The sequence below is a fragment of the Mesocricetus auratus genome, unplaced genomic scaffold, assembly GCF_017639785.1.
Source record: "Mesocricetus auratus isolate SY011 unplaced genomic scaffold, BCM_Maur_2.0 Super-Scaffold_100026, whole genome shotgun sequence".
NCBI lineage: Eukaryota > Metazoa > Chordata > Mammalia > Rodentia > Cricetidae > Mesocricetus > Mesocricetus auratus.
In genome coordinates, this window is record NW_024429207.1 from 25,874,911 (window position 1) to 25,884,577 (window position 9,667).

General features: G+C 47.8%; 2 long non-coding RNA genes across 2 annotated transcripts; one reads left to right on the plus strand and one right to left on the minus strand.

Annotated features, from left to right (window-relative positions):
* Positions 1 to 4,621: 4,621 nt before the first annotated feature.
* LOC110340312 lies at positions 4,622 to 6,427 on the minus strand. Its single transcript, XR_002382095.2, has 3 exons — positions 6,304 to 6,427; positions 5,645 to 5,727; positions 4,622 to 5,285 (listed from the first exon to the last, which is right to left on the minus strand). It is a non-coding gene; the product is annotated as an uncharacterized LOC110340312 (long non-coding RNA).
* On the plus strand, positions 6,384 to 9,052 carry LOC110340313. Its single transcript, XR_005871181.1, has 2 exons — positions 6,384 to 6,507; positions 7,907 to 9,052. It is a non-coding gene; the product is annotated as an uncharacterized LOC110340313 (long non-coding RNA).
* The last annotated feature ends 615 nt before the right edge of the window (positions 9,053 to 9,667 follow it).

A 9,667-nucleotide genomic window follows, 5' to 3' on the forward strand; every position in this document is an offset into this window, starting at 1 on the left:
CACAGGGATCCGCCTGCCTCTGCCTCCTGAGTGCTGGGATTAAAGGTGTGAGCCATCGCGCCTAGTTTAGTTTATTATTTTATTTTGTTGTTGTTGAGACAGCCTGGGCTGGGCTGGGACGAGCCTGGCTTAGTTTATTGTTTTATTTTGTTGTTGTTGAGACAGCCTGGCCTGGGCTGGGACTCGACCAGGGCTTTCCCTTCCCTTTGCTTTTTCCTGGGGTGCACCTGCTTTATCTGCCGGAAGCCATCCCTCCTGCAGCTCTCTGATCCAGTGCCTTCTCCTCCAGTGCAGTTTGTTTTAGTATCTCCACATTTCAGGTGTAGCTTTATGTATCTCATGGTTTCCTCTTTCTTTGTTGACTTCCTGATTTTTGTATGTCACACCCTTCAGTAGCTTCCCTAGAGATAATACTTAGATAAAACATTTTGTACTTAGAAAATAAAATCCCTCTATCCTCACAGATGATTACCATTTTATCAAATGTGAATTTGTTAATTTTTTCCTTACAATTTTGGGGCTGTGTCTTACTATTTCTAGATAACTCTTTTTTTTTTTTTTTTTTTTTTTTTTTTGGTCCTCCTTCACACAGCGTCTTAAGTAGTAGTATAGGAAATCCTTGAATGTCTTTTTTGGGGGGGCGTGGCTTTGGAGGCTGTCTTGGAACTAGCTCTGGTAGACCAGAGCTGGTCTCGAACTGGCAGAAATCTGCCTGCCTCTGCCTCCCGAGTGCTGGGATTAAAGGCATGTGCCACCACTGCCCAGCTGCAACCCTTGCATGTCTCAAGTGGCTGAGGATGGTCTTGAACCTCTGATCCTCTGACTTCAACCTCCAGAGTCACAGAGCCTTGATTCTTCATACTGCATGCATGGATGCACATTTTTGTATGTGGAATATATCTTATATATTTTCCTATTCTGGGAACTTGTAGTGCTATTCTTCCCATTCCCCAGGGTTTCTCTGTGTAGCTCTGGCTGTCCTGGAACTTGCTCTGTAGACCAGGCTGGCCTCAAACTCACAGAGATCTTCCTGCCTCTGCCTCCCGTGTGCTGGGCTTAAAGGCAAACTATATTTTTCCTTAATCTTCAATGTTTTGAATTTCATTCATAGTGTCAAAATGCTAGAGGAAGAAAGGTTTTGTTTTTGTTTTTTTAATGTAGCTAGTATTTTTTTGGGAAAGGCTGTGTAGCCCAGGCTAGCTTAAACTCAAAAACAACCCTCTGCCTCAGCTTCCAAGTGCTATGTTACAGGTATGTGCCGAGCTCAATCCCCAGTCCAGCTTTTTTTATTTTTTAAGATTTATGCAGGCAGCAGGGAACCAAACTCCAGTGTTCTTAAAAGTTCTAGAAATGCTCCTCACCACCAAGACATCATGCTTGGTGACAGGAGTGTCTACCTACTGAGCCATTTCACCTGGTCTTAGTGTACCTTCTTTTGCTATCACAAAATATAAAATAGGAGATGATTTATAAAGAATAAAGATGGGGTGGAGAGATGGCTCAGTGGTTAAGAGTACTGCCTGCTCTTCCAGAGGACCTGGATTTAGTTCCCAGGCCGCTCACAACTGTCTCCAATTGCACGATCTGATACCCTCACACAGACATACATGCAGGCAATGTACCAATGCACATAGAATAAAAATAAACAATAAAGATCTATTTAGCTCAGTTATTTTTCTTTTAGGATTCAGTAGACTTTATTGATTCAACAATAAAAGGTTAAGGAAACCATGTTACCTATGACTCCTGAGGCGTCATCCACAGACATGAAAATCACCTTCGAAAGCTAGTTCACAAGTCTTGAAGCATGCTACTAGCTCCTTTTAACCTTCACAATAATCATGGGTACGGAACCAGGAACTTGACCAGGCTAGACATGTAGTCTACTGCTGAAACATACCCAGCCGACCTCTTCCTTTTCTTCTTTGGATGGGGTCTTGCTCCATTTCCTAGACTATCTTGAAACTTGCCTCCCCCTCTTGGTCCCTCAAGTACGACCAGAGATAAGGGCCTTGTTGCACGGGGAGAATGAGGAAAGTGCGTCAAAGTGACCTCACTGGGCTTCCCCTTCATGACCTCATTCCATTTTCAGCAGCTGTCACAGGCCTTGGATGCTTACCTCCAAACAGCTTCCAAATATGACTTTGGGACTAATTCCAATACAAGAATTCTTGGGAAGACACATTTTTAAAAAGTCTTTGTGTATGTGTGTGTTTTCTGTGTGTGACGTGTATGTATGGTGTGTTAGTACCAGGATGAATATGCCATGGTGCTCATGTTGGGGCCAGAGGGTAGTCTTGGGTGGTGGTCCTTGCCTTTCTACCTCCAGACAGGGTCTTATTGTTTACTGCTCTGTATGCGAGGCTAACTGGCTTGCAAACTTCTGGGATGCTCCTCTCCCTGCCCCGCAGAGACCACTGACTTGAGTACAGCTGCGCCTGACGAAGCCCAGCTCCACTTGAGTGATCCTAACCCAGGTCCTCACTCTCGGACAGCAAGTGTTTCATCCACTGAGCCATCTCCCCAGCTCTAACAATAGCAGATACTGCAAAAACACTGGAAGGAAAATGGGGTAGGAGAACAGAACTTTCAGATTACACCATCCTCGTGGTCCACAGAATCAGGAAGTCACTCTTATCAACAAGAAACCAGTGCAACACAGGAAATCTCCTCAGATATCTCACTTTGGGTGTAGCCCTGGGGTGGATGACTGCTGGCTGTAGAAATAGAATCCAGCCAGACTCCCCACAATCATGTCTGACCAGGATACCTGCTGCTTGCTCAAGGAGGATAGTGACTCTGCTCTCCAGGTCACCACCTGAATCTACACACAAAAGAGAGAGCTTAGAAGCTAAAAGTAAGACAAATTTATCAAAAAGACAACCTGGTGGCCATTTCCACCCTTGTTTCTAGATTCGCCTTTGGACACTCTCCCTTCTTGGTTCCTTTGTGATCCATTATTGTATTTTGGATGAATTTTTCCTTGCTGTCTTCCAACTCATAGCTCATCATTTTCCTCTTTATGACATACAGTCTAGAGTTTAACCCGAATGTTGATTTTTAAGAATATCACCAACCAATTATTTATTTTAGTTTCTTGAGACAGGGTTTCTCTGTATTGCTTTGGAGGTTGTCCTCACCAATTATTTTTACAGCTCAGATTTCCAATGAGGTCTTTGTTCAGTTTTTGTTTTGTTTTTTAAACTTTTCACATACTCATCTACCCTAATAGATGAAGTTTCCACTTACTATTTCATACATACTTTTAGTAGCTACCTTGCTTTTCCAATTTATTGGCACAATATAGATGAAAAATGTTTATGAAGGCCTTTTCTATACTTCTCTGTAAACCACTGTCAACTACAGTGAATCCATGTGGTTGATTTTACCACCACTAACCAAGAACATTAGATTTCCTCATTGTGTGTATTTTGGGATTTTGACTTTGTAGGCTTATTTTGAAAGACTCTAGTGTGTGTGTTTGTGTGTGTGCATTCAAGTTGGTAGTTTTGTGGTTGGTCTCCTAACCTCTCATTCCAGAAAAAAAAGTCCTATATTGTGTCATGGTTCTTTCCCCTGTGCTAGACTAACACCCATCTGGAAATGGAGCTGGTGGGTGGCTTCCTCCTTATGAGGTTGTGTTCTCCTTATCCTCTTAGCTCATCCTACCCAGTCTACAGAATCTCACAGCAGCATCTTCCTCTGGCCTCCTGTCTCCCAGGAAACCTTCTTTGTTTTGAAGAGTAAATGTTTCTATGAATGTATAATGAACATTAAAAATGTACACTAATCATAAATGACTACCCAGACGCTTTTCCAGAGTGAATGCTCCTGTGTCACAGACAGGGACCAGGGCTCTCTAGAGGGGTGCCAATCAACCCAGAATAAGAGGGTGAATGTTACGTCTCCAGAAGGTTCCTGGTCCTATCCTGTCACTGACCTTTTAAAAGTTACCCCATGCCTGGCCTTTCTAGCAATCCCCGGGAACCCAGAGCCCTGTAGCTCCATGTCACAGCTTCTTCACAGAGGAAGTTCATCACCTGTTTCAGCCCAACCCTGTGCAGTGAGTGCTCACTGCTGCTCTGTGGTTACAATAGAGAATTCACTATCCCATCCTGACTACAAGGCCAGCAGCCTTTGCACGAAAACCCATCCTTAGGACTGGGGACCAGGGAGACGGGAACAGATCGGTCAACTTCAAGTATGGAAAGCTTTTGTATGCTCCAGACTGAATTTGGATTTTTGTCCTTTAGGTAGTAGGCATTTGGTACAAAATTGCATGTAACTGAGTGAGACCTTTGGACAGAAATGGAGGGATAAGAGAGTCACTCAGGGTCACGAGCTGGCAACATGTCTCTAGCCCTAGTGAGGCATGCCCAGGGCCCACAAGGCAGAAGTGATGGTAAGACCGGAGGGGCAAGCCCAGGAGATAGGCGATGACTCACTAGATACATGTAGGGACAATTTTTAGTTTCTGGAAATCTGATGGAAGGTGAAACAACCCACAGAGCTTCAAGAAACAAAGGAGAAAGTTCGTGAGGATTCGTCTTTTTTTAAAAAACATTTATTCATTTATTTTTTTATGTGTATTGTTTTTGCTTGCATATGTATGCCTGTGTAAGGAACTGTAGTTACAGACAGTTGTGAGCCACCATGTGGTTCCTGGGAATTGGACGCAGGACCTCTGGAAGAGTAGCCAGTGCCCTTAACCTCTGAGCCATCTCTCCAGCCCCATGGATTTGTCTTATTTAGCAGTTTTGTCAGTGGCTACCCTGCAGGTCCTCTCTCAAGGTTCTGGTTCCCTGTTGGTAGGAACTGAAGCCTAGGCTTTTTAGAGTAAGAACTTAGCAGCATACAAGATCAGGTTTCCTCAGGCTGATGTTTTCTGCCAGTTAAGTGTGGAGGTATGTGGGGGACACTCACGGAAAGGGGAGAATTAAGAGCTCTGGAGATGCAATAAGGGAGACAGTCTTTCTTCTGGTTGGCCAAAATCCAGTCTTTGCTCTCCTGGCATACAACTTCTCTTCCTAATGGAGACACAATCCCTCCCAACCACCTCTTCAGCACTGGTGTGTGCAGAAGGCTGAAGCCGTTTCCTCTTTTAGTTCTTTACTTTTTTACCTACCCACCAGCATTTCCCTGTTACAGAACCCTCCAGCTTTCCAGTTACCCAGGCTGGGTGTTGCTGTCCCTCAGATTTATGTTACCTTAGAAGCGATCCGAGAAGGTTCTAGAAGCACACCACTGGAGTTGTAGGTTTCTGGCTTAGACCCTAGGAGTTGGCTCTGCGAAGGGACAAGACACATCAAGCCCAGGGCAGGCTGAAATATTTGAGTCCGTTTTCCTAAGACCCCACTACACAGATGGGCACTACTGGTGTTATTGATAACTTTAGGCTGAAACAGAGCAGGTTGCTATGACCCGTGAAATCATAGTCCCTCCCTATATCCCATAAATGAGGTCAGGAGAGGGTGTTACTTGTTTAGGGTCAAACCAGGAACAGTTTACTTAATTCTTCCTCTCTACTCCCAAAGGATTTTTGAGCCACCTCAGTGACCTCTGGGGTGCTATGGCCAACCAGATATTGACACTTTCTTTTTTCTTCTTTTTTTTTTTTGCGGGGTGGGGGAAGGGGCTTGCACACCTTGGTCCCGTGGGCGTTGTAGAATCTGAACTTGGGGGTCTTAAAGTCCTACATTCGCTGAGTTCTCCCTGCAGGCCCTGCACCTGGGATCAGAAGAATGAATAGAAAGCTTGTTTAGTAGGAATTTCTTCCCTCCGCTGTTTGCTTTGGGTTTTTTCCCTCTCGGTTCCTGGCTTCTAACCCAATATTTGGCTTTCTGTAAGCACCAAATAGATTTTTTTTTTCATGAAACCCCCAGAAACATGGCTTCCTACCTGCTTCCCACCACCGGATCTCCAGCCTGGAATGAAAACACTACCCAGAGGGCATGGCAGCACTGCTGAGCGGGGGTGGGGGGTGGGGGGCAGTTCCGGGGAGGGGGGAGGCACCCTGCGCCAGGAAAGGGAGCACTCACCCACGCGGGACATCTCGCAGTCCCAGGCAAGGGAGCATCGGAGGGAAGGAGGGAGGAAGGGAGGCAGGGCAGCCGCGCACTGGCTTCCTGTACCCTCTACTCCACCCGGGGCCCCTGCTCCTCTCCGGGTACTGTGCCTCTGCGCACCCCAGCACTCCAGGTGGAGCAGTTAGGGCCAGGGCACACGAAGAAAACTCCCATTACCCACCCTCGCGTCCCACCAACGCTGTGCCCTGGGGGGTGGGGGGCGGGAGGGTGGCTGCACCTTTCTGCTCCCTGTAAACAGTCAGGCGGTGGCGTGAGCTGAATGGAACCAGGCAGTGGAAAATTCCCCTTGCGCAGCTTCGCGGGTAGTGTCTGAAGGTGAAGCTGAAGCCACAGCTATTGAGTACCAGCCTTGGCCAGCCTGGCCCTGGAGATCCATCACTAAAGAGCCTGCTGGGAGGGAGTGGCTGCTCCTCCATCCGAGGTGGGCCAGCAGCGTGGGACCCCAGCTCAGCACCACCCTGACTCGAAAGAACCCATCCGCAGTAGCACCTGGTTTTCCAAATCTGCGGCCCTGGCAGTGTGTGTTTCTGTCTGGCCGGGCAGGAAAAACGCGAGACAGCTCCTTCCTACCCACTGATTTACAGCCTTGCTGTGTTTTAGTGGGACGTCTACTGGCTCTGCAGTTCGGTGGGGGCAGGCTTGCTTCCTGCCTGGGTTGGAGGTTGCTTCGGAACAGAAGTGGCTTCAGGGTGGCATCCTTCCTGCCTGAACTGCTTGCTGCCTTCTGCCCAACCCAGCCAGATGCATTGGTTCTCTCTCTCTCTCTCTCTCTCTCTCTCTCTCTCTCTCTCTCTCTCTCTCTCTCTCTCTCTCTCCCTCCCTCCCTCCCTCCCTCCCTCCCTCCCTCCCTCCCTCCCTCCCTCCCTCCCTCCCTCCCCCTCCCTCCCTCCCCCATAAGTTCTGGTGGCCAGCAGGGCCTTTCTGACCTTCCTCTATGCTCGTTTCCTCCTTCATTTCCTCAAGTGTCTGTCAACTGCTCACTAGGCACTGCGCACAGTAAGAACTGCCTAGGGACCGTTGAGAAGCTGGCTCGTACTGGCTAAAAGGATCAAATAGGGATGCTAACCTCTGCAACACCAAGTTGAATGCAGTTAATGAAAACACAAAATGTGTTTTATTTCCTACTCAGTTGCTAACCAAACCCTGCCTGGATGCTGCCTCTCAGAGCAATATGACCCATTGTTAGAAGTGATGGCTGTCGGTAACGTGGTCCACCCGTATTGCCAACCCTGGGTTAGCGCTCCCTATGAAGAGGCCTGTTGCATGGGTCAGGAGTGCTGGTCTAAACATCTTAGGTTCCTCCCCTAAGGCGGTAATGGATTTGGCTGATCAAGCTACACTTGGAGGTCCCTTGTCTGGATCCTTTTCCCAGAACTTGTGGCTCAGTCTTTAGCCAGAGTGAGCTGCCACATGACGCTTGCTTCCCTGTCCCCAAGCCTTTCCTCTGGACCATCTGGATCACCAGAAACTCTCCTCTTTGTTTTGTGTGGGATGGGAAGTTCTTCATTCTACTCCAACATCAGTTAAGAGCAGGTCATATGCCCGCACTGATGGAGGCTCAGGGAGACCCAAATCTGTTCTCTGGAATTCACAGCCCATTGGCGATTGTGTATCACACTCCCACTTAGCACTCAGCTTCCCTTCTCAGTCTTGTGGGCTAAAGGGCACCTGTAGTTACTCTTCTCAGTGTGGAGACACATAACCAAACTCAGAGCTTTCATTGTTCGCCCACATTCAGCTAGTGGTAGATAGATCCTTGGATTCAAGTTTTCTTTCTCCCTTGCCACTGTGACCTTTGACAATTTTTTTTTCTTTCACAGAAGGCCAGTGTCGGGTTTTAAAGATCACACACAGAAGACACATTAGAAGATTCCCTTCTTCACCGGCATGGGGTGTATCCTGTGTGAGCTCCCTGAATGTTGATTGGAATGGGAAATCCTACTTACATTCCCTCCTGCCTGCTCCTTGGGAAGTCCTACTTGCATTCCCTCCTGCCTGCTCCATTCCTTTGGCATGTATGGGGTCAGGGCTTGTGAGCAAGGGGGAGGATGCAGGCCACAGAGTGGGAGAGTCACTCAAGACTCAACTAACACCAGAACCTCGTCCTTGGTGTCTCAGTGGGCAAGGCTGGGCTTGTCATCTTGCCCAGCTGCTGGTGGAGGCAGCATAGACTTGGTGACAGCTTCCTCGGAAGAGATGAATGAAGCAATTGTGTACTTGGTGCAGAGAAGATTCCAGATGGAGGAGGTGTTTTCAATGGCAATAACCCGGAGATGGAATATTTCAATGAGTCAACAAAGAGATACTGGCACCGGCTTCCCTTTGGTCTTGTGAACGCTTGCGAACCTCCGGAGGTATTCTTGGCACGGACAGCCCTTGTCTAAAAGCTTTTATTTTCTTCTTCATCTCAGTCTCTCCTCCCATCTCCTGCAGGGATTCCAAACTCAAATTCTTAGACAACAAAGGCAGTTAACAGAGCCCCAGTGGGTGAGTTCTCAAGCCAGAAGGAGAGTTTTTCTCATGGCTCTATAGCCCCCCCTCCCATTTTTGTTTTGTTTTTAGAAGCATCGGATGGCCACATTTAAGGGGGCTCTTGGAAGTTGCTCCACACCAGTTTATAGTTTAAGAGGGAAGCTAAGGGTGTGTTAGTCCTACTAAATGTCTGCCTGGTGACTTTGCAGTTTAAGTATGCCAGAGAATGGTGGGCAACTCAGGAAATTTGTGTTGTTTAAACCACAGTGAAGGACAAGTCACATATGTGATGCCATTGGGACTGGGGGAAAGAGCATGATGCAGTCTGGGCGACAGCTGCAACATAGCAGGAATATGGGAGAGGTTGGCATAGGTGAGAGTTGGAAACTGGAAGTACCAGCTTGGCAACGGTCTGGGAGACAGAGGGACCTCCCCAGTCTCCGAAAGATTTACAAGCACCTTTATCTTGCCTAAATAAAGTAGCCCAAGATGGATGCTCCTGGTTTTTACTGGCGCTCAGGGACTGCCCTGAGATTGAATGAGTTGGGCAGTGGGGACCACTCTCCAATACCAAGAGTGTCTTCTCTTGTGTTGCTTGACCTGTGGTTGCAGCCAGGCCAATGTCCTCTTCTTGACACCAAAGATGGCGCTCCTGGGGGCTGGAGGATCAAGGTCAGAAACAGAAACTGTAATTAAATCTTTTTTTATCCTCCCTCATACCCTGCAGGAGGTTATTCTTAGTGCTCAGTGAGGGGGAGGAAAGAGCAAAAGGCTGCCTTTGACCTTGTGGCCTTCTGGTGGTTGGTAGAGGTTGAGGACTGAGTGCTCCTTGAGTACAAGCTGCTTCAGTGGCAGAGAGCAAGGCCAAAGTGCCCAGCGTCAGTATTTGCCACTCAGAGTCTGTCTACTCCTCTGACTTCGGACCTCGGGTTGAATGTGGGCGGTCCCCTGGAGAAGTTCTGCTTGTGTAGGCCGAGGCAGGTGCAGCTTGTATTCTTCTAACGGTGTCCCTGTTTTATTTGACTGAGCCAGTCTGAGAAACCTGCTGCTCCCTAACCTCTTCTTCCTCTGGAGTCAGTCCAGAGCCCACATTCCTGGCCCAAGGACCA